This window comes from Ursus arctos, unplaced genomic scaffold (assembly GCF_023065955.2).
Source record: "Ursus arctos isolate Adak ecotype North America unplaced genomic scaffold, UrsArc2.0 scaffold_4, whole genome shotgun sequence".
Lineage (NCBI taxonomy): Eukaryota > Metazoa > Chordata > Mammalia > Carnivora > Ursidae > Ursus > Ursus arctos.
Genome location: NW_026623056.1, coordinates 44,137,175 through 44,163,011, shown reverse-complemented (window position 1 = coordinate 44,163,011; position 25,837 = coordinate 44,137,175).

The following is a 25,837-nucleotide window of genomic DNA, read 5'->3' as shown; positions in this document are numbered from 1 at the left end:
AAGTGCAATCTTGCCATTTGCAACAACATGGATGGACTCGGAGAATACTACGCTAAGTGAAATAAGACAGACAAGGACAAATACCATATGATTTCACTTGTAGGTGGAGTCTAAAAAACAAAACAACAACAGAACAGAAACAGACGCATAAACACAGAGAATAAACTGGTGGCTGCCAGAGGGGAAGGGAGTGGAAGGGGGTGAAGAGGTTGAAGAGATACAAACTTTCACTTATAAAGTAAAGGAGTCACAAGGATAAAAAGTACAGCATAGAGAATATAGTCAATAATATCGGAATAACTTTGTATTATAGACAGATGGGAACTGTACTTACTGTGGTGAACTTTTTGTAACGTATCTAATAGTTGAATCACTATGCTGTACACCTGAAACTAATATACTATGTATGTCAACTATTCTTCATTAAAAATAAAAATTAAAAAAAGAAAGAAAGAAACCTCATTGCTTAACTAAGCCCTGTATCTAAGGTCACCACCCTGTTAGGGTGAAATTTGGGAATGCCTCTGGACAGGTGCCACTCCCCTAGTACTTAGCAGGGTTGGAGATAATTGTCTAATTTATTCAAAATATGTACAAAATAAATCAAAACTAATTTTTGTTTTGAGCTCACAAAAGAGTTTGTTATTTGTGCTAACTTGTTTTTCTCTCTTCTGAAATTAAATACATGAGTATTTTTAAGTGATTTTGGGGAACATTCATATATTACCTCTAAATGAATTTAATATAATTTTTGATACTGCCAAAATCCAGGCAAGGATAAAATGCATCTCCAGACGCACTATCAAATTAATTCTGCCAATTTTTTCCTAATGTATAACAACCATATACCCCAGTGATTCTTTCATTCTTAAAGTGGTGAAATAGTCTAACAGGGCTCTGAGAAAGCTCTCCACAGAGCCAATGTCCACATACTGTCCTCTCCTTATGTCTCCTACTCTCCCACTGGTGACCTGTCTAAGGAAGCCATGTACACACTTTCATGGGCATGACAGATGTTGGGGGACACCACACATGCAAACTGTATTATTTTGCCCTTTCTTCCTTTTTCCTTGAAAGTTGTTTTTGATGGAAAAAGAAGAATATGCAAGAATAAACTGATTAGAATTTGGCTGTGAGTTTTTGCTCTAAGTTCATTGGGGTTTTTCTTCTTTTTTTTTTTTTATCATAATAAGTGTACTCTTCAATCCCCATCACCTATTTCACTCATCGCCCCACTCACCTCCCCTCTAGCAACCACCAGTTTGTTCTCTGTAGTAAAGGTTTTGTTTCTTACAAAGAGAATGTGGAACAAATGGTCAGTTATTGAAGCCACATAGAGGACTAGGCCATAGGGAGAAATAGAAAGCTGCTGGAAGGTGAGGAAGTTGAAAGAATCCTAAGTCCATCTCAGATGGCCACTTCCTTCTTAGTAAGTCAAAGACCTGGAGAACGGCATACAGGATACACTTGGTACTTAGAAATAGTCTAAGAATGCCAAGGCGATGCAAACCAGGGCTCCTTAGTTCAGCCTGAGTAAAAATGGTGGCCCTAAATTCTGTTTGCCATTAGAAGATCCATGTTCGTTTCTACCGTTCGTGTAATGATTCACAGTGTTCCCTTTCAACTCCCAAAGGTGTCCCAACACCCAGAGAGAGAAAGACAAGTACCGTGAATCTCACTTATATGTGGATTCTAAAAAGCTCAAACTCGCACAGAGATCGGATGAATGGCTGCCTGCTTGCCAGAGGTGGGGAATTAGGAGGTGGGGGAATTAGGTGAAAGTGGTCAAAAGGTACAAATTTCCAGTTATAAGGTGAGTGAGTTCAGGGAATGTAATACACAACATGATGACTATAGTTAACAATAATGTATTGTACATTTGAAAGTTGCCAAGAGACTAGATCTTAAAAGTTTTCACCACAAGAAGAAAATTATAATTATGTGAGGTAATGAATGTTAACTAACCTTGAGGTAATCATTTTGCAATATATACATAAATCAAATCATTATGTTGTACACCTTAAACTTACATGATATTATATATCAATTAATCTGGGGGAAAAAGAGTTTTGACTCAGTCCTCACTTCTTATATGCCACAATTCATCAAGTTGGGACTACTATTATTCTCATTTCACACATGACAAAACTAAGGCACTGAGAGATGGAGTGACTTGCCCAGGGTCATAAATTTAACAAAAGGAGGAGCCTGGATTTAATCCTAGTAGTTGAGCTCCAAAGCCCAGACTTCTCCATACAAGTCAAACTACCCCTCAACTATGAGATGGGTACAAAGCAGTACCTTTCAAACAGGAGAAACTTATTATTTTCCCCATTTTACAAACGGGAACTCTGAGTAAGAGAGAAGAACTTCAATAGCTTTTCTGAGGTCATAAACTCAGGCAGTCTGGATTCAAAATCTGTATTTCTAACCTCCATTTTGTACACTTTCCTGAAACACTTTGAAACTTAGATATCCAAGAGAAGACTGGAATTTTCAGGAGGTTGCACACACAGATATCAGATGATTCTTTTTCACACTCATGGTGAGTATTAAAACATCACAATAGAAATCTCATCCTTCTATAAAAGAGCACACATAGTCTTGCATTTTTCAGTTATGTTTCAGATGGTTCAATGAGAAAAATTTGATGCTCAGTGTTACAAGATGTTACATTTGGATCTTAGGCAAGTATTTCTTTCTTTCCTTTCTCCCTCCCTCACCCCTCCCCTTCCTTTCTTCCTTCCTTCCTCCTTCCTTCCTTCCTTTTTTTTTTTTTTTTTTTTTTTTTTTTTGGCACCTTTGTCTTTCATTTGTGAAAAGAGAAGCAAAGCTAGGGCAATGCCAGTCACAGTAGGAGAGCCTCAGTAGGACAGCCTCAAAGTCTGAGTATTCTGTGGGTTTTGCCTCTAAGAATCTTACATTTGTCCATTAATTTATCAGTACCTCAACCCAGGAACCTGGGAGCAATAGCAAGAAGGGTTAATACCTTCTCTCCACTGTAACTGGCCTCTAATAAGCACACTCTTTTACAGTCACATCTGGAAGCTGCTGTATGCAGAACACAGCAGTGGCCATCAATTGTGACATTTGATCTATCAAATTTACAAACTAGAAACTCAAAATATTCACACATTCCTCCAGACATTTCTTCGCCCACCATCGCATCTTCTGCATGTTGTGAGACTAGTCATATTCTGCCAATTAGGCTAAGGAAGTTTAACCCAAACAGCTGTTTAACGTCTTATCTGTAATGCTCACTCATTATTCCCTGGAGGGAAGAAGAACAACAAACCAATTGCAGTGTGTATAAAGAAATAAGGAGGGAGGCTGCAGGAATGTGTAGAAACACATGCCTATACACACACCATACACTGTAACACTGCAAGTCATCTGAAATATACAAATGTGCCATATCCTATTACATTTGAAGACAATTAAATGAATAATTTAATTTGTGTTACAGAGGTATTTATGTGAAAGCCCAAATCAAAATATTTATGTTATTTAATGCTGACATTGGAACTAAAAAAAAAAAAAAAAAAAAAAAGTTCAGCATGTAATCCCTTCTCAAATGTTCAAGTGATTACAGGTTTCAGACTAGGAATGCTGTGCCCACCCAACTCCACGCCCTCTCCCCAAAACAACTCTGTGAGGCAGATTCTTCCTCTTATTTTTTTTAAATTAGCAGTTTGCTTTTGATTTTAAACACATCTTCCTGTCACTTGTAGCGCTCGCCAGAAATGAGAGTATCAATTTAATTTTACAAGAAACAACTCAACTTATAACTAGGAAAACAAACCAATCAAGAGAAAGCAGTGGAGACCACGAAACACAAAAGAAAATCAAAGGTTTCTCTCTGCTTTAGATCTATTTCCCATTATAGTTTAATCATTATCCTTATTTTTTTAATTTGTTAAATATAAAAATTACCAGATTAAAGGTGGAATATGCTCTTTATTACAAAAGAAAGAAAGAAAAAAGAAGGAAAAGAAAAAAACCTGATTTAGTTAAGCTCCTAAGTATTTAAACATTTGAATGAATCCAACTTCCTAATATATACAATCCTATATTTTTACTCCCTCCTCCTTTGTCTCTTTTTTTTCCCATTGCTGGTTTAGCAATCTTATTTCTTCCTCCCATAACCTATAATTGTAATTAACCTACACACTGACGCACAAACATATAGCCCAGAAATGCTTTGCCAGTGATTTCGACAGTACAATCTACATCTCTAGTTCCCATTAGGCACTCCTCACACCTCAAGCTCCTTAGCGTGCAATATCTTTGTGGGGAAGTAACTGCAATGAGGAGGTCCAATGTCAGGTTTGCTCAGAGTATGCATATTTCACAAAAGGAAAGCTAAAAATTTTTAAAGAAGAGGGAGGGGAGGACGAAGAAGAGTTTAGGGAGGGTAACTACATGTGTTGTAACTCTCTTTATAATATGAACTATCTTTGCTATTCAATCAGAGCAAGCATATTAAAAATTAAACACCCCAAATTATACCTTGACAATGATTTAGTACAAAAGACTTGGAAAATATAATTGGATTCAACTTTACCACTTGCTGGTTATGTGAACATGGAAAAATACTTAATCTCTCTGAGTCTTAGTGTATAATTGGTAAAAGGGGAATAAATACAATCTGTGTCACTGAGATGTTATTTAACCAATGAAAATTGAATGAGACAATGAGTATGAAAGGCTCTGTAGACTCTGATATTCTAAAGATATATGATTGTGGCCATTGCTATGTATGTTCTTGAAACATACACAATAGAGCTCCAACACTATTAATATGCTGTCTTTACTGAAACAAGCAATTTCTCCTCACACAAGGCATTAGCACCTCAGTAGTTTTTTGCTGATTCCTCCAGATGACCTGTCTTCAGTCTCCCAATTTCACTCTGTTTTTCTTTCACTCACAGTGGAAGGAGCTATTTATGTCCTTCAGAAGTCTAGCCATTTGGATGGAAAGGGCTGGCTTCCTGCTAGTGTCACCAGAAATACAGAAAGATTTCACCAGAAAGATCCCCTTGGGAAACCAGATTTCCATCTCTGGTGCACTCAGGTTAATGCAAATGGAAGCCAGTAAACCTGTGCCCTTCTAAACCCAGCAAGAGGACCCCAGCAGTTCAAGAACACACTTTGTGGCTGCCCAGAGCAATAGTTTTGCTTACCTACCCCACTAAGAAATAGAACATCCTGTGCTTTTCTTTTTTGTGGTACTTACCTATCTTACAATGGGCATTTCCTTTTCTCAAAAATATTAACTTTCTTTCAATAAGGCAAATACATAAAAGTGCGAGGAATACGTTTTTAAAAAATACTTTTTAAAATACAGTATCTTCAAACTGCTCAGTGTCTAAGCAGAAAAATAAATAATAAAAATCATTACAATAAAATGGAATGATAGATATATGCACAAGGTAGAATGATAGCACTGCATTGTTATTGCTGCTGTTTTGTTTTGTTTTGTTTTGCTTTTGACATAAGGAGGGTAGTCAGAAATCTCAATGAAAGTGATATTTAAACTTCAACTTGAAATGTGAATAAGGGATTCTCTGTGTTGAGTAAAGAATTTCAAGAAAATGTCAATCATGCTTCCAATCAAGTCTCCAAATTGAAGAACACAAGAGTCTTAGAACCCACTTAGAACTTCCACACCATAGATAAAAAGAGTTCATATCAAGACAAATCATCACAATGTCTCAGGAAATCAGCAACAATGATAAGACACTCATATATCAAGAGAGAAAGAAATAGGTCATATACAAAGGAATAGAAATAAAAATGACATGCAACTTTTAAAATGTTTTAGGAATCTAAAACACTATTATTTGAAGGAAAATTATTTCCAACTTGGTATTCTATACCTAGCCACAATAGCAATCAAATGTGATGAAAGAATTAAGGTATTTCAGATATATTAGATGTGAAAAAGGTGAGCCATCTTGTACCATTTCCTGGAAAACAAGTGCAAAACCACTTCACTGACTAAAGAAAAATAAGCCAAGAGAGATGAAGGTGTAGGATCAAGAAGCAGGGGGATTCAATGACACAGGAGAGAGGGAATCCCAATGATGATAATAAAGGTATACAGCAAGGAGATGTAGATGCATGGTAGGCCTGGAGAACAATCAGTACATGTTGGAAAAGGGAGTCAGAAAGTTCCAAAGGTGATGTCTCTTAGGAAAAAGAAATGAGGTGGGGAGATATATTGGGATGGCTGAACATACTGAAAAGAGACTGAGATTTCTAACAAAGTGCTTGTGGTTGAACTTATGATGAGTATTCAAAATATTACACACATATCAGGTAACAACAGACATTGGCAAGGATGCAGACAAAGGTACAAAAGTACAAATTTTCCGTTATCAGATAAATAAGTTCTCAGGATGTGATGTACAGCATGGTGCTATAGTTAACAATACCATATTGTATATTTGAAAATTGCTGAGAGTAGACCTTAAAAGTTCTCATTATAGGAAAAGGAAGTTACAACTATGGGAGGTGACAAATGTTAACTAAACTTATTGTGGCAGACATTTCAAATTATGTATATATATTGAATCATCAACCTTTAGTACAATGTTATATGTTAATTATATCTCAATACAACTGGGAGAAAAAAGAACAAACCAATAGAAATTTTGGCAAAAGATGTAAAGAGAAAATTCACAAAATAAGAAAGCAAGTGTTTGAGAAAATATAAAAATATAAAAAAAGATATTCAACTCATCATTAATACCATTTGATTAATACAAAAAACAATATCATTTTAGATCATACAATTAGCTAAACAACAACAAAAAAGATGGACAACCTGGAACTTATGAAGGAACGGTCAATAGGCATTCTCAGACAGTTGCAAAAAGTGTAAATTGCTACAATCTTTATGAAAGATGAACAAAAATATTTAAGCCAAGAGATTATTTGCAGAGTGGATTCCTCTGTTTACCCTCCATTTCTGCCCTTCCATATGCATTTTGCACATGGTTTTGGCACAGCAATGCAGCAAACCTATCTCAGCTTCCTAAGATCTTTCACCAAGCTCCCTTTGGCTAACTGGTCCACCTTCTATTGTTCGAGATCCAAATTTTCTGGATAGCAGTTGATCAGCATTATCTGGGAGATAGACATTCCTGGGTTGAACCCCTCATGTGCAGAGGAAGGAGGATACCTGAGACAAACCTGATACACACTCCTTCACCCTGGCCTGTGGGTTGGAAGAATTTACCTACAAGGACAGCTGAGGACAGGTGGTTGCCTCAAATACCACTTGGAGATTGTGTATTGCACAATGTGTCATGGTTATAAGAACAGACTCTGAAGCCAAAGATTTCTACGACTCACTAGCTGGGTGACTTCTCTGGCCTGTTTCTTCAACTGTAAAGTGGGGATAATAATTACATGACAGTGTTGTTGAGAGAACAACTGGCACAAAATACGGGCTTCCTGTCATTTTTACTATAAATAACCTAAGAGAAAAAGTATTGTGATCTGAAATATGGTCTAGGAAATGGAGAAGGGAGAGCGTGCAGAAAAGTAAGCTTAGACGGGGATTTGGCCCTCCTTGTTTGCCTTTATTTCAAGTGTAGTTTTAAAGCATTCAGACAAAAAGAGGAGCCTTTTAGGTTGTTTCCTAATATTTACATGTACATTTAAACTATTCGCAAGGGAGCATGCATTTCAAGTGAGAACTTAAACACATGGCAATTCCTTCAGGAATTGAAATTTTGCATGTCTATATTCTCAGTAATCAAATGTGATCTCTCTTGAAATATTTTAGAGTCTTCAAAACCTTCAGTAGAACTTTCATCATGTTGCTTTGTGATGTTCAAACTACATGTTCATGTTGTTTCTTAAATCCATAATAAGCCCTAAATCTTGCTCAGCCTTCAGGAAATGGTTAGCTACAATGACACTTTTAGCAGTTTCCCCTACTTCAGGGACAAGAAGGCAGAGTTGATCCCAAATAAATAACAATATAATACAAACTTTATGGACTTCATCTCCATGGATTCTCCCACTATCAGATCCTTCCAGTATTCCATTCGTTTTCAAAGTTAGAACTGTCTCCAATTCACCTTCAGTTCCTGGCACTCTTGACTGGTTTCTTCTGACTCCAGTGTTCCCTAACTTTCCCAGTCAAAACAGTAAGACCTTGTCCAGCTGTGCTCAAAATTCATTCCCCAAAACCTGTCAAAGGCCTCCCCCTCAAAGCCTCAGGCATCGAGGTGTTTCTCTTTTGTGGGCATACCAACTTAAAGGATAAAAGGCATCATAGAAGATTATCTTAGAGTAAGGGTTTTTAAACTATGTGGACAGTTTAAAATTGTGTTAAGATTGTGGAAACCTTTTACCATTTGGCTTCAGGACTAGAAGTGCCAACTCTCATTGAAAGAAATCTGCAATAACATTAATCAAAAAAAACTGATCACTCAATATTCTTTATAGCTCACTGGAAGGATAGTATGTTGGTTCAGACTATTTACTGATTGGTTGATTGTCTCAAGTTAGAGAAACCTACTCCAGCCAATAGGAGAAAGCCAGCCTACAAGGATGTTATATACAAGGGCAGAGAAACTGGCAGGCCTCTGGAATGAACAGGATTCTTTTAACCTCTCCTTCTTTCTGCCAGTTTATTTTATTCTCTTTCTCACACTTGCTATCTCTCCTTTTCCCAGCCACCCCACCTTCCCAACTAGTTGTCACTTTCGTAGAAACCGGAAAATGTAGCCACCAATACTAAATACCCAGAGAAAGGATCCAATCATACCCCTATCCCCTATCTTGTGCCAAAGAGAAAAGAGCTCCTAGATAGGCAACCATGGTCAGAGAGAAGGTTTATGTGGTCTAAGCACTGATACTTAGGGCAACCCCTTTAGGTAAGTTAGGCAACCAACAAGAAGGCCACACTACTTTTTTTTAAAAGATCTAATAACCAGGGTGCCTGGGTGGGTCAGTCAGTTAAGCGTCCAACTCTTCATTTTGGCTCAAGTCATTATCTCAGGGTTGTGAAAGCGAGCCCCCCATCAGGCTCCTTATTCAGTGGAGAGTCTGCTTGAGATTCTCTCTCTCTCTCTCTCTCTCTCTTTCCCCCTCTGCCCCTCCCCCTACTCATGAGCTCTCTCAAACAAATACATATTTTTTAAAAAAGAGCTTATAGGAGTGCCTGGGTAGCTCAGTCAGTTAAGTGTCTGCTTTTGGGTCAGGTCATGATCCCAGGGTCCTGGGATCAAGTCCCACGTTGGGCTCCCTGCTCCGCAGGGAGTCTGCTTCTCCCTCCACCCTTCCTCCCTGCTCATGGTCTCTCTCTCTCTCTCAAATAAATAAATACAATCTTTTTTTTTTTTTTTTAAAGATTGTATTTATTTATTTGACAGAGAGAGACAGCCAGCGAGAGAGGGAACACAAGCATGGGGAATGGGAGAGGAAGAAGCAGACTCCTAGCAGAGGAGCCTGATGTGGGGCTCGATCCCAGAGCACCAGGATCACGCCCTGAGCCGAAGGCAGACGCTTAACGACTGCGCCACCCAGGCGCCCCTCAAATAAATAAATAAAATCTTAAAAAAAAAAAAAAAGAGCTCATAACCACTGGGGAAAATGTTTACCATCTGCAATGTACAGCTATTGGGTTGGCTGCCCTTGTCTAATGATCAATAGAGGAAAAAAAATCAGTCAACTTCTTCATTAAAGAAAACTTTTTTTGTGTTTAGAAAGAAAAAAAAATCCCAAAATATAAAATACTTCCTATGTTGACTTTTAAATTGTTACAGAAACAATAAACCTTTACTAAATAAATAAAAAGAAAAAAAAGAAAGATTTCTAAATGCCAGGTTAAAATGGCAGACTGAAACATGTATTGGAAAATAAATTCTCAAAATTCATTTAACTGATGATAAAGGCATATAATAGAGGATGAATCCAAAACCACTGTAAGATTTGGAGTGGAGAGGCTATCCACGGGCCAAATATTTTGATGGCTTTTTGCACAATAAAAAGCAGCAGATTACACAGGCAGATAAACTATGCAAGACAAATGAAGCCATACATTAGAAAGTGAAGAGGAACACGTGTCAGCAATTGTAGCAACTATTCTTTCTAGAGAAACAGAAAAGCCTGCAGCTAAGAATTGGCAGGCCTAGGGAGTAAGAAAGTACTATAGAGAAGAAATCAAAGAAAATAATTTAAAACACTGTCCCCATTACTGCAACTTGGCTCCTCCAAAGAGGCCCCCATTCCTATGTGAATAGTGAATGACAGGTCTTGAATGTTCAGTAAGCATAAGCCGGAGAACTGTTTTCTAAAGAAATTGAATCAATAGCCTGGGAACAGAAAATGTCGCATGTGTGGAATTTTGTGCCCAGATTAAAGTTGTCCTTCTCTTAGGGATCCTGCCATCTATATATTTTAAAATAAAATCTGCTCATTGCCAATAACACCACACACACACAGTGCCCTCCTAGATAAGGAAAATATTTAATGTTTTGATAAAGAAACAACTCTATACAGTGGCACAAAAATATTATTCAAACAGTTCCGGTCAATCAACATTGTGTTTCATTCATAAAGATGAATGTAAACCCAATTATCATGAGACAATTAGGGGAATCATCAATACAAAGAGAAACATCAAAAAGAACAAGTCAAATAACTAATCCTGGAGAAAACACAGATAATAAAAAAGATGTTGGAAAAGGTTCTGAAACAAAATATAAAAGGATGCACACTAAATGTGGGAGGCTGTCAGTATTAGATAAGTTTGAGCCCACATGGAACTGTCTACTGCATCCGAGAGTGAAATCACATGTGGACGTTTGGGATGTGACTCGGTGCACCGTTGGTGTCTGCTCCACTCTTTGCTCCACTTTTTCCTTTATTGATATGGTAACACATCCGTGTAACAAAAACAGAATGCCATGGAAAAGAAATAGAAAATATCTCTAAATGAATTCTTAGAAATTAAAAATATTATTAGTGAACTTGGAACTTCAATAGAAAGGCTGGCTGACAAAGTTAAACAAACCTTCTAGAATATACAGCAAAAAGACAAAGATATGGAAAACACAAGATATCCAATTCCCAATGAAATTCTATCCATTTGTATGTATACCTAGATACATAATGATTAAATTCTAAAACAGCTGAGATGAAGATAAAACCTCAAAAGTTTCCAGAAAGAAAAATAAGATATCCTACCAAATAATGAGTTTTAGTGTAGCAGATGTTTCTGGTGCCCCCGGTCCCCATCCCATCCTCTTGGCCTGGTCTGATTTTAGCTGTACTTGCAGAAGATACTCCAGGTGAACTGGGACTCACCTCACAGAGACACCATCCCACCTCATGCACACACTATGTACCTTTTCTCTTTCTGTCTCTAAGCTTTCTCCAACCCGACAGGACCTCACTGTTCTCATGCACAAGCATATTCCAGACTGCAAGGTAGTTAAGCCACCCAGGAGAACCTTACTAGCAGAGGAGCTAGTAAACAAAGATCCAGATCCCTGTCTATCCAGTGGATAAATTCTGGGTGGCATTATATGTGCTTCTCAAAAGGTCCCAGCAGACCCAAGCTCCTCTAAACCACATCAGTGACCTCCTTAATGCACATTAAGGTTATCTTTTCATCCTTCCTCACCTCACTACTCTTCTCTCTCAACCCTGTTTTGTATCTGTCTCCTTTGCTCAGACTTTAGTTTGGGGAAACTCAAACTAAAATATGCCTGGTGGCGATGATGAATGAATAGTTGCAGCAACCACAGCCTGACAAGAGCAAGGTGACCTTTCCTGCCGAGAACTAAAATCTAAACTCTTATGGCATAGGTTTTGATAATAGGCAATAAGCAGAAGCTAGAGGGGTCTGCAGGAGACTGTTAGAGTATCTTGAAAGGACTTCAAGCAGGCTATTGATGAGGGCTTGCAGACAGTGAAGAAAATGTTTTTGGATGCTAAAGAAAAGAGGCATCTGTTATGTAGTGGCAGAAAACTTGGCAACACTGTCACCTACGGTAATAAGGAAACTAAAAAGAGTGCCTAGTGAATTGTAGATGCATGGAGATATGTGAAGGTAAAATTTCCAGCCTCCACTGGCTTCTTTTAGCAGCCTAAAATAAAACATAAGAAAAAAAGAAAATAAAGAAGAAACCCTTAGTTAGTTTTTGGTTTTGCTTTTTTAGCAGAATTTGAACAAACCACAAAGGGTCAAGCCTTCTGGGATCAAAAATGACTGTTTTTTTCATCTTCAGTCTCTCCAGAGAAAGATTCTTAGAGTATGAATTCCTTCAAAACAAAGATCGAACCACAAAAGATGTAAGTTCCTTGAAAATCTCAGAGACAACTAAGGCAGGAGCTCAAAGACAATTTCAGATAGACAAAAGGCCTTGTAGACATACGGGCTTCTCTGTTAGACATAAAGGCTTCTAATAATTTTAAGAACATCATCCCACAGGGGACCAGAGGTAGAGAAAGACCTTCCCCAAAAGGTTTATGGGTGTGGCTATTGTCTAAAACAAGGTTTCTCAACATTGGCACTATGGACATCTAGGGCCAAATAAGTCTTCGATGTGAGGTGGATGTGGGAAGGTTGTTGTGTTGTCCTGTGCACTGTCGGATGTTTAGCAGCACCCTTCGACTTTACCCATTAGATGCCCATAGTATCCCCCTTGCGTTCTTGACAATCAAAATGGTTTCCAGACCACGTCACCAAGGAGGAAGGGATCAGCTGCATTTCAGAACCACTGGTCTAAAGTAGTAGATTATAATTTGATACACAGGAAGTTCACAAAGATTTTTAAAGTATGATATCAGGTTGGACTGAAAAGAGAGAGAAACAAGACAAAATAAAATGAAAATCTGTCTTTGGACATCTAAACAGGAAGCAACCTAAGAAAGCTACTTAGTTGCAAACACAGGTTATTTCTATAAAAAGGATAATCTTCCTATCAAGAGTGGGGTCTATCCTCACCCCCCACCTTAAATCTGGGCAGGCTCTGTGATTGCTTTGGCTAATAAAAGATAGTACAAGTTATACTATGCCAGGTTCCAGGTCATAGCTTTACGAACTGGAAGCTTCAACTGCCAGTCTCTTGGAATACTTATTTTTGGAATTCAGTTGCCAAATATGAGAGGCCTAAGACATTTGGGAAGGCAATATGTAGGTGTTCCAGTGTAAAGCCTCAGCTAAACACTTAAGACAACAGTCAGCAACTGCTAGCCATATGCGTGGACCATCTTGGACATTCTGGTCATTTGAGCCTTCTGATGACTCCAGAAGCAGCCTCTATTTGATTGAAACCATAGGAGGAATCCCAAGCAAGAAATATCCAGGTTGAGCTTGGTCAACACAGAGAACCACAAGAAATAATAACACACTGTTATTTATGCCACTAAATTTTGCATTGGCTTGTTACCCAGCAGGAGATCATGCGTAATCTGGGAAGAACTTCTGGGTAATCTCACTGACTTTTCAGAGATTAAGTTTTTGGTTGTATCACTAGGCAAACAATTTAGACCAGGTGAAATGCTGGCCAAAGATGACAAAAATCTAGAGAAAGTGCTAGAGGAGAGAGCTAATAAATATACATCATGGTCTTGGAAGAGCTGTGACAGCACTGGAAACTAAAGTTTGTTTCACTAAGACTCCTAGATTACAGCTAGGCATCACCCTGCAGTATCAGACACAGAATGGACTTAAATATGGGACATAAGGAGATCTATGTGGTGCAAAGAGTAGATCAGACACCTATGGTGCACTGAGTCACATCCCATCAATCCACATATGATTTCACTCCCAGGTGCAGCAGACCATTCCATGTGGGCTCAAGTTAATCTAATGCTGACAGCCTTCCACATCAAGTGTGCATCCTTTTGTATTTTGCCTCAGAACCTTCTCCAACACTGTAAGAACTTGGAACTGCTGACACAACAGATGGCAGTGGTAAGGGGAGATTTAATGCACTTAGAGAGAAACCAACAACCAATGACAAGTGGTAGCCTGCATATTAATGCTCCAGCCTTCTGTACTGCAAGTGGAAAAATCTAGGCAGTATTATGGACCCTTTTCAGAAGATGCTAAAGTAATTGAGCCCTGCTGCCCACAGCAGCTACTTTGAGAAAGTACCCTTACATTGAATTTTATTCTTTACCAATCTCATTCTTCCCATTCTCTCACTTCTGATTCTTCGGATTTACTAAGATAAACTACCTCTACCCAGGTCTCTGTCTTAGGTTCTGCTTTCATGAGGAACTTGAAATAAGACCACCAGATTGATAAGAACCTTATTATCAACACAGGTATATACAAGAAACCTGAAATCTAGATTTCTATACCCGGCCCAATTATTATCAAGCATGAAAGCAAATATATTTTCAAACATGTAAAGATATGTAATTTGGTACACATTTTCTGGAAAAAATTAAAGATGGAGGTAGGAATCTGAAAAAAAGATTCTGGGAAGACTTGAATCCAGCAAACAATAGAACTAACTCAGGATTGTGTAAGTAAAGAAATTCTGGGTGGAAAATTGGCTTTTTCCCATGTCTAGTTCTATCAGTATTAACACATGTTCATACCACCACAATGAGGATACAAAACAGTTTCCTCAATTCACAAATCCCCATCATGCTGCCCCTCTGTAGCACTATTTCCCTGCCCCTGACCTCTGGCAACCACTATTCTTCACATCATTGCTATAGTTTTGTCTTTTCCAGGACGGCATATAAATGGAATCACATGGTGTATAACTTTTTCAAATAGGCTTCTTTAACATAGCATAATGCCTTCAAGATCTATCTGTGTTGACGTGAAAATCAATATTTCATTTCTTTCCATTGCTGAGGAGTATTCCACTATATGAATGCACCATAACTTGTTCTGTCTATTCACCCACTGAAGGACTTTGAGTTATTTCTAGGTTTCGGCAATTACGAAAAGAGCTGCTATACATATTTGTAGACAGGTCTCCGTGCAAAAGTTTGTTTTCATTTCTCAAAGAGTGGAATTGCTGGATCACATAATAAGTGTGTATGTAACTTACAGGAAACTGTAAGCTTCCTATAAGGAAGTAGCCGTGTCATTTTGAGTTTTGAGTGATCTTTATATATTCCAGATTTAAGTCCTTTGTCAGATATGTGATGTGCAAGTATATTCTCTCAGTTTGGAGCTTGTCTTTCATTATTGCTTGATTTTAAACAAACAGTAGAATGTAAAAATATGAATCCATTTGACCTGTCTCATGTAACATTCCCATTCTTCTAAAAATGACATAGAATTACATGCTTTCTCTGAGGATATATTCACAATATTTAGTCCTGTAGTAGATTGTAAGTATATAATCATAAAATTATAGCAACTCTTTATTCATTTGCCATTTTTAAAATCCAGCCCATAAGGAAAGCATGTTAAATTTGTTTATAATTGAATTCCATTAATTACTTGATAGAATGTAAACCTTACAAACTGAATAATCTATAAGGAATGATATGGTATACATAATGAATATTGTGGGTTATGAGGAGTAGATAGACAGTGGTAAGGGAACTCTGATTTTATCCTACTTCATAATAGTCTATTTTGATTTAGTAGACGGAATAATTAAAAACAATAACGTAAGTAGCGAAACTCAGGAGGCAAAGAGATAAATATTGGTAGATGAGCTAATTCCTCATTCAAAAGAAAATGTGAACATAATATGTAGTCACAAGATTGTCTCAATAAAAAAAAGTAACTGACTTTTTTACATGTTGTCCAATGCTATTTTAAACTGTTCAAACTTCTATAAGCATATGTTAAATAAATAAGTATATGCACATATATTTATAGTAAAATACAGTTCCATATTATGGATGGAAGAATAAAGATAAAGAAATTTGGACTGATAAAAAGAAAATCATAAAAAGGACATTGGGGTGATGGAAACTGAACTTCGTGGACTGATAGTTTCAATTTGTGGCCATTGGGGACATTGCAACTAGAGAATTTTTTAAACATTTTGAAATATGGCAAATGTTTTGTGTCTGAAGATTGAGGAGTCAGCTTTCTTCCAAAGTGAGATATCACTAACTATGAGTGAATACTTCCAGTTAAATGAAAAAAAAAAAAAAAAGGGAATACATCTGGATATCCAACCTTTAAGTGTTAAATACTGGCTAGTTTACATATTCAGCAAGAGCATTTAAGTTATTCACAGAAGGATAGCATAATCAAATAATTAGAAAATTCCTCTAAATACTCAAGACACTTGAATAGATTTGTTCTGCTTAATAGTTGTTTGGATGGGAACCTTTCTTTCTTTTTTTTTTTGTAACTGCTGTCGGTGAATTCCACGGGTACATTTCTAAGTTCACAAACACTTTGCAAGCCTCCCACAAGTACCCACCTTCCAAGCTTCAATAGTTCTCATCAGTGAGCTATAGGGAAAAGAGAGATAATGATACCTTTATATTACCATTTGAATTAAATATTTGGTACCTGCTTTAGAACCTATAGTTAGAGGATAGAGTCATAGCAGTGGTTGGGGGAAATGAGAAAGAGAGGGGGCCACTCAAGAAGAAAAGGAAGTGCTGTTTAAGAGTAGGTGACACTGACACTAATGCTATAAAATCCAATTATATGGATTTGTGTCTAAAATAAAGCATCTTAGGACTACTCTGAAACTTCTGTTAATAGTCACCGTGTTGTCTTTAGTGAAAAACAGGCATCAAATGAATAGACTCACTAGAGGGCCACTTTACTCACTTCGATATCCAGTAAAAAATGTCAGCAGCTGTGAATGTATAATTGAACAATGATGAAAAGAAACTCAAGTTTCCCATATCTACTAAGGAAAAAACTGCCTACATGTGGGTCCATCTACTCACTATTGCCTCCTGCTGTCTCATAGCAAAAAGTGGACCACTGGCCTAAAGAACAGTAGTATATTGCCTGAACTCCAAGAAACACAGAATCAATAAAAGAACTAACTTTTGGTAACTAACTCATAATGAAATAAAAGTTTTAGAGCTCGAAGCCTAACTGTTCGTATTTTTCATGATATTGTTTCAGCAATCATTACTCCAAGCATTGTCAACTATTTTTTATAACAAATTTCTCTAAATTCTAAAACTAGGAAACCCATTATAGCATTTCAAAAATAGGCCATAGTGAGTTTTTAAAATGTGTTTGCTTTGGGGTGCCTGGGTGGTTCAGTCAATTGAGTGTCTGACTCTTGATTTCAGCTCAGATCATGTTCTCAGGGTCATGAGACTGAAACCCTAGTGGGGCTCCATGCTCAGTGGGGAGTCTGCTTGGGATTCTCTCTCCCTCTTCCCCTGCCTCTCCTCCCCTCTCTCTTTCTCTCTCTAAAATGAATACATCTTAAAAAGAAAGAATGTGTTTTTGTTTAAACCTGCTGTATGAATCATTACAGTTAAAACCAATGATTCCCAGCCAGAGAACGAGAGAGACCCACACAGAGATGTATCATGGACTACCGGTGTTGATTTAAATTATCTTTAACTTGCTTAACTACATACAAATATATAACAGTATAAATCTTTCATGTGCCTAATTCTCTCCTGACCATAAAACCAAGCATTTATGGCAAATACTAAAATATTTAAGAAAATAAAAATTCAGAGTAACAGCATTCAGTAACACATTAAATTAATGTGATGGATGATATTTTGCTGAAACTAAATTAAAACTCATAATATAAATATAATACTGACTGCTATAGTATACGTTAGTTCAGTTTCAGCAATCTAGTGGCGTTCTGATGGCACAATCCCCTTGTCACTTTTCTCCAAACTACCATGTTGCCTCTGTTTCTTTGTGGTATCGTTTGACCTTCATTCCGTATAAGCATTATAGTTATATTTTAAGTCTGCCTCCATTTTCCTCTTCTCAGTCAACGACAAGATGTCATGACTCCACCTCAATGCTCTTTCATAATACCAGATCCAACTTTTTTATGTAGCTTAGTAAGTTAAAGTCTTAATCTATGAAAGTGTTTTGATAATAATTTACCAGTATAAATTTATCTGTTAACTGTTAAAAATTCAAACATGAAAATAGTGTTACATAAGGAATGATTTTATTATTTTGATATTAGAATCCAATGATAGATACACTTAAAACATAAATTCAATAATAAATATAGCGGCAGATAGTAATCATTTTAACATTAGGAAATGCTAAGATAATTGCAGATATACCTAATACATTAAATGCTAAATGCTATCAATTGTGATAATCACTTATTTTGAATAGAATCACAGAACTAATACTAAATTAACATCTAAATTCATTTGGACATACTTGGTTTTAATTTAATCATTAGGTAATCCAGAATATTCTTAAATTAACTTAAAAACTAATATTAAAATAAAAAGACAAATTTATAGGGTTTGTGGATCATCTAACATTTCCTGCCAAAACATATATGGAATTTGGTTTGAGAAACACTAGATTAAACAAAGCAAATTTTAGGAGCCACCTGTGGGGGAAAAAATCGTAAAGTCTGAAGTCAATGTATTACTTGGAAACATGAGGCAAGAGTTGGAAAAAAATGCTTCCACAGATGTGAGGATCTCAATTTTTCTGACTTATTTTTTCATCAATTTATTTCCAATTGTATTAAAACAGCGATAAACAGTAATTCACTGATAAGCAAATCTGCAAAATTAATTAAAATCATCCAGTAATAGCAACTTTAAACATCCATATGGATATAACTCTTGGTACTTATGATATTATCTTTAAAAATGAGAAAGACCAGGGTTTCCCTAATAGTGATAGACAATTTTATGTAGTATAAAAGCATACAATTTATGCTCTGTATTTAACACAGTATATCAGCCCCAATTGAATGTTGAGTGTAATTTAGAGCTCTCGTTCTAACTCCATAACTCCATCTAAATCTGGAAAGAACTTTCCCACATATGCAAAGTGAACATGATGAAGTTTAGCATAGCTATACTTAAATAGACCTGGAAAAGGAGCTGAACACCATTTCTGACTTTTGGTTAGGAGACAGTCTCAGAGAGAAAACTCTGAAACCAACATAAGTATAACACAGTGGAACAAGCATGTATAAAGTACACAGGACTTGGATTTTAGAAAAGTTATTTATTTCTAAATTCTGTTCCCACCACTCACTTGCTATGAAAGCTAACTACAGGAGGTAATAAGAATTAAGTATGTAAAGTAATATGTAATATGAGGCATCCTTTTTATATTCAGTTGGAAAACTTAATTTTGAGTATTGCTCTTCATGAGATAAAAATGGTGATATCACAATGTTATATAAGTTTTCAGTTTAGTAAACTAGAATAAGTGTTTTTCAGTAAAGACATTATTCCATCGTTATCTGAGCACAAGAAGATCTCACCTACCTTTTCTGATTTCTATCTGATTCCTTGTAATATAGAATAGTAGCCCTTATGAAAAGAAAGATTAGTTTGCATTCATAATATTTATCTACCTTTAGACATCAACTTAATAAACATTTGTTGAACATCTTCTATATTTTAACCATTGTGAAAAGAAACAATGGTGATATAAAGATGTTGAAAGAATCTCATTATCATGGACCTTTTACTTTAATATGGAAAAAGGTATACATAGATGTCTATCTAACCAGGCAGCATCTGATAAACATAATAGAATAGGTACAAAATGCGATGGAAGAAAAGAAAAGATGTCTCTCTAGATGATTTTCAAGTTGGAAAATCATGGTAGAGTCCTTACAAAATGTTGCATTTGGACTACACCATGGCAAAAGAACTTGTGGGGATGCATGCATATTATAAAATATGGTCTAGGTGAAAGAAATCATAAACCCAAAGAAGTTGAAAAAAAAGATTTCATGTTTACAGAACAGTAAACAGTTTTGTGTGGAATGATTTTGAGGTTCTTCAGAATTGTTTTGTAGGAGATAGTTGAAAATAGGCTTGTCAAATCACTGAAAGATTTGAAAGTTAATTTAAGGAATATATATCTTATATATATAACATTTTATATTTTTGAAGAGAGGAAGGCCATGACTAGACATAGAAGTGAGGAATGGAAAAAGAACAAGAAACACTGTAGGATCCGAGTTGTCGCTGGACTAAGAACGATACAAAGGAAAAAACAGACAAAAACATAATACACAGACAGAATCTACAGAATTCCCTGAATGGGTGTAGATACAGAGGAGAAATGCATTATGCAATTTTGAAGTTGGGATCTCAGGCAAACTTAGGAAATGGTGGCACTGTTACAAAGAGAGCATAAGAAAAGAGGACAGAAATGGAAAATAGAAATTAGGGGGAAATGATAAGCAGGTGAGGACTGAGAAGAGGCCATTAAATTTGTTATTTATGAGATTATCAAGAATATTTACAAGAACTAATGTGAGGGCAAGAATTCAGAATGCAAAGAGTTTAGAATGAAAAGAGACTCTCATTTCTAGGGTAGTTTATATTAAACAATCTCAAAAATCTTCCCCATAAAAAAGGAAATATAATGAATAAATTTTAACAATTGTTTTCAATGCCTACTTGACCCTGCCAGAAAATAATGGAAATTCCAAAAGATAAAAAAGAAAAATATATTAAAAACCAGTTTTAGAAGTGGGTACTTAACCTGCAGCTAACCGCGGGTCATTTCCCATTCTGTGTTACTTACTGTCCTGCATTCTTATAGCCACGCAGAGGATAAGACATTGTGTCTTGAACCCACAAAATGAATATTCCTAATTTAGACTGTAGTATAAAACACAAAGAACTATATTCTCAGTAGATAAGTTGACTTTTAAAAAAGGATGATAACAAGGAAATATATTTGGGTTAGTCTTTATTCGAAATGTGGACTAAAAAAAAAATTACTTCCTTGAATTATAAAAAAGTGCCTGATTTTATGTGAGTTTAGGTTTGAATTTATACTCCCCATATGATCCCGGAAAACCAAGCTGAGAAATTCAGTTAAAATGGCCCTGGTTTTTAGCACCTTAAGGGTGCACAGGAAAAAAAAAAATGCAATTCACTTCTAAACTATTTAAGTGGCATAGGATTATTATAGATAATGGCAAGCACTTCAAACATTTGCTCACAATCCACAATATCAAAACACAGAAAGAAATTAACCACCACAAGTAAGCAAAAAACCACAATACCTTTAAAAATCAAGGACTTTAAATATTTAACTTAGCAGTAAAAAAAGTTAAAATGATAATAGAAATAAAAGTCATTGAAAACATGAATTATAATAATATATTATAAAGAAAGAACTGTCATATTTGTAATAAGAAATTAAATATAATGTATTTATTTGCATTTAAAACACAATATGGGATAAAAAATAGGTTGGACACAGGAAAAGAATTAGTTATCTGAACTAAAGAAGTACCCAATGAAATTTCCTAAAATATGGTTCAGAAAGATGAAATTATGGAAAATATTAGAAACAGTCCAAAAGCACTGAATGATCAAGCCTAAAAAGCACCAAAATTACAGCATTAGAAGAAGGAAGAGTACATGAAAGAGAAACAATGTTTCAAGCTAAGAGTTTTCCAGGGACATCTAGATTATAAAATTAAAGCACATTTGTTCAAACTGAACTGAATAAAAGCAACTCAACTTTTAGTTGAAACTACAAACTATACTAAGAAAAAAAATCTTAAAAGCACTTAGAGAAAAAAAGATGAAATACTTCAAACAACAGCAATTAGCACAACCACAGAGCGTTCAATATCATAGCAAAAGCCAAAAGACAGTGGGCTGATATTTTTAAACCATGGAGAAGTAACACCTAAAAAATCAGACTATTATATATTTTCTATATTATTAACAATATAAATATAATCAAGACAAAGGGAAAAATCAAGCCATTTTAGACAAACAAGTTAAAGCATTGCCACCAACAAATATCACTTAGGAACTTCTAAAAATGTACCTTAAGTGGAAGGAAAATGAAATCAGAAGGAAACTCACAAAGATACAGCAGAAATATGGGTAAATGTAAATATAAAGTGACTAAAGAATAGTAATATCTAATTTGAGGGTTAAAAAGGATAAAATAGAAACACTAGATAACTATGATGTGGAAAATGAGAACATGATGATTGAAACTAAAAAAGCTTCTTTTTAAATCCTTGGATGCTATGGAAGTTGTATATGTATAATTTTAAGAGTAAATTTTAATATTTAGATCCAAAAATAGAGGATAAAGAATAAAAGGGATACAGAATATTTGAAAATCTAGGGAAAAGAGAAAAAGTAGAAGCAAAGTATGAATGCATTTGGTTAGAAAGCACTAAAAGATGATAGAAAAATTACAAATATGAGTTATTATAATAAGTAAATGCAAATATATTTTCCTTTTAAAAAATGGAGATTTTCATGTTGAATTTTAGAAATGTTATAAGAGACGTGCTAAAACATGCAAATTCCCTAAGGTTGAGAGTAAAAAGGTAGGAAAGGATATATCAAGCACACGTTAACAATGAATCGATAATCATACAGCGCAGTAAAGACAAAAATCAGGGGCGCAGGTGGTTAAGTGTCGGAATCTTGATTTCAGCTCAGGTCATGATCTCAGGTCAGGAGATCAAGCCCCAGTCGTTGGGATCTGTGCTCAGCAAGGAGTCTGCTTGGGATTCTCTTTTCCCCTCTTCCTCTGCCCCTCCCCCCTACGTGCACAGCACTTTCTCTCTCTCAGGTATTTTTTTAAAAAAAAGATAAAAATCAATTACCAAAAAATAACTACAAAGCACACTAACATATGTGGAAATGTAAACTGTAAAAACAACTCAGAAGAAATTATTTTAAAAATGAAAAATACAAAGAAATGAATTACAGTGAAAATGATGCAAAAATGGGATGCAGCTAAACTATACTCACAAAGGAATTTATAACCTTAAATTCTAAATATTAAATTCAGAAGGTTATAAAAAGAAGTAAACACAAAGTCAGAAGAAAGCAATAAAGAGCAGAGTTAATGAAATGAAAGAAATAATATGCAATAAAGATTCAAAGATGTTCGACAAACTGACTCTGTTCTTTGAAAAGACTAATAAAACAGAGAAAGCACTGACAACACTATCAAGACAGAAAAAGAAAAGAAAAGAAATAATCATGACATTTTAAAGGGGGCAGTATACGTAAAAAGGCAGCAGAGATTTAAAAATAAGTAGAATATTCTGTGAACCTTGGGCAAAAGAATTTAAACAAAATGGAGAATTTGCAAGACAATTATAATTTATTTAATTTACAAAAGGTGGTCTACAAATAAATTTTTAAAATCCACACCAAAAAAATCTCATTTTAAAAAGACCAAAATCATTTTATAATTGATTTCTACCAGACATGTAAGAAATGTATAAGTGTTAAATTACTATATCATACGCTTGAAACTAATATAACACTCTATGTTAATTAACTGGAATTAAAATAAAAACTTAAATATAGATATAGATAATTGTAATTTTAGATGATGTGTCAATTAAGTAGTTGATGGTATAGTTGCAAACAATCCCAAACATCTCAGTGGCCTGCAACAAAAAAGACTGGTTTATTTCTCATATATATCTTTTATGTCCATTTACCACATGAATACACAAGGAATATTCCTATGAGGAGAGAGTGCAAATCAAATAACAAACAAGGATGTAATCAATATTCTTATACAAAGGACTAACTGGTTCAATCTACCAAAGTGAACTTCTCCATGGAAGACAAATAGATGGACTGCTCTACAACATATTTTAGGTGGTGAGAAAATTTAGATTAAAAAATTAGACATCAACACAAGGTTAAATTTTAGTCCAATATTTTTCCTGAAGATAGATACAGACATTCTAAATAAAACATTATTAAGCCAATCCATTAAGCCCAGAAAAGCAGGACGTTTAACATTAGAAGATATAGGAATCTAATTAACAAAATAATAGATAAAAGGAAAATGTATCTCAATAAATGCAGATGACTTGGATAAAAATCCATCACTCATTTATAATTAATGAGTCTAGGAAATCTATTAAAGAAATTAAATAAATAATCAATAACTTCCTAAAACAGAAAGCACCAGACCTAGAAGAGGTCACTGGTGAATAATACTAAACATTTAAAAGAGAAAATACAACAAGTCTCTATAATGTATTTCAGGAAATAGGAAATAGGAATACTTTCTAACTCATTCTATGAGGCCAGCAGTACCCTGATACCAAAACCAGACAAAGACATTACAAAAAAAGGAGACTACAGACCAATATCCCTCATGAACACAGAAGTAAAAATCCTCAACAAAATATTAGCAAACTGAATCCAAAACGTATAAAAAGAATTATATACCATGACCAAGTGGAATTTATCTCAGGTATGCAAGGCTGGTTCAACACTAAAAAAGCAATTAATATAATCTATCACATCAACAGACTAAAAAAGAAATCCTGCAGTCATATCAATAGATGCAGAAAAGGCATTTGACAAAATTCAATCCCCATTCATGATAAAAACTCTCAGTATACAAGGAGTAGAGGAAAACTTTTTCAATGTGATGAAGAATCCCAAAAAGCCTACAATGCTAAAGTTTAAAATGTTTTTTAAAAAACATGAAGTGTCAAAAAATAATTCACAAAAAGAGAGAAAATACTTGCAAAACATATGGTAAATTAAAACAGAAAACAAAGCCAAAATGCAACACCTCACCGGTTGTTTGAACACATTAGTCTCATGCAATGAGAAGTCCGAAGGTAGGAGGGATTGCAATGGACTCCAAGATACCATCAGGGATCTAGGCTCTAGTTTCTTTTTTCTCACTATTATTAGTAAACATATCCTCACACTGTTGCCTCATGGCTTCAATGCAGCTCATAGTTCTCTTATCAGTTTGGAAGGAAAAGATAGGAAAAATGCAGAGAGCTGACTGCTTTCAACTTCAGATGCCTTGCTTTTTTTTTTTTTTTTTTCCTTTTGAATAGGATGCCCTTCTCTTGGAGTTCCACTGACATCTCATTTATGAGAATTGTATCAAATGGCTACCTGTCACTACAAAGGTGTTTGAGAAACAAAGTATTTTCAGCCAGACTCATTGCTGCCACAGACAACATCAGATTCCTTAGGAACAAAGAAGAGTGTGTGTGTGGACACTGAGTAAATGTATAAAAATACCTACCACATTGATTTGCCAGAATGTATAAAAGATTCATACAAATCAATAAAAGGTATGAAACAATCTCATTTACATTTGCATCAAACAGAATAGAATACTTAGAAATGAATTTAACCAAGGAGGTGAAAGACCTGTACACTGATGAAAGAAACTGAAGAATTAATAGAAAGATATTCCATGCTCATGATCTGGAAAAATTAATAGTGTTAAAGTGTTCATATTTCTCAAACCAATCTACAGATTAAATGCAATGCCATTCACAATTCTGTCTGTTTGTTTGTTTTAAGAAATAGAACAAACACTTCTAAAGTTTGTATGGAACTACAAAAGATCCAAAATAGCCAAAGCAATCCTGAGAAAGCAGAACAAAGCTGAAAGTAATACTCTCTCAGAGTCTAAACTATATTACAAAGCTAACAAAAACAGTATGGTATTGGCATAAAAATAGACATATAGATCAATGGAACAGAATAGAAAGCCCCAAAAGAAATCCACAAGTATATGGTCAATTAATTATGACAACAAGTTAAGAATTTGTGATGTGGAAATGAGAATGTCTTCAACAAATGTGCTGGGGAACGCCTGGGTGGCTCAGTCAGTTAAGCGTCTGCCTTTGGCTCAGGTCATGATCCCAGGGGCCTGGTATGGAGCCCTGCATCAGGCTCCTTGCTCAGCAGGGAGTCCGCTTCTCCCTCTGCC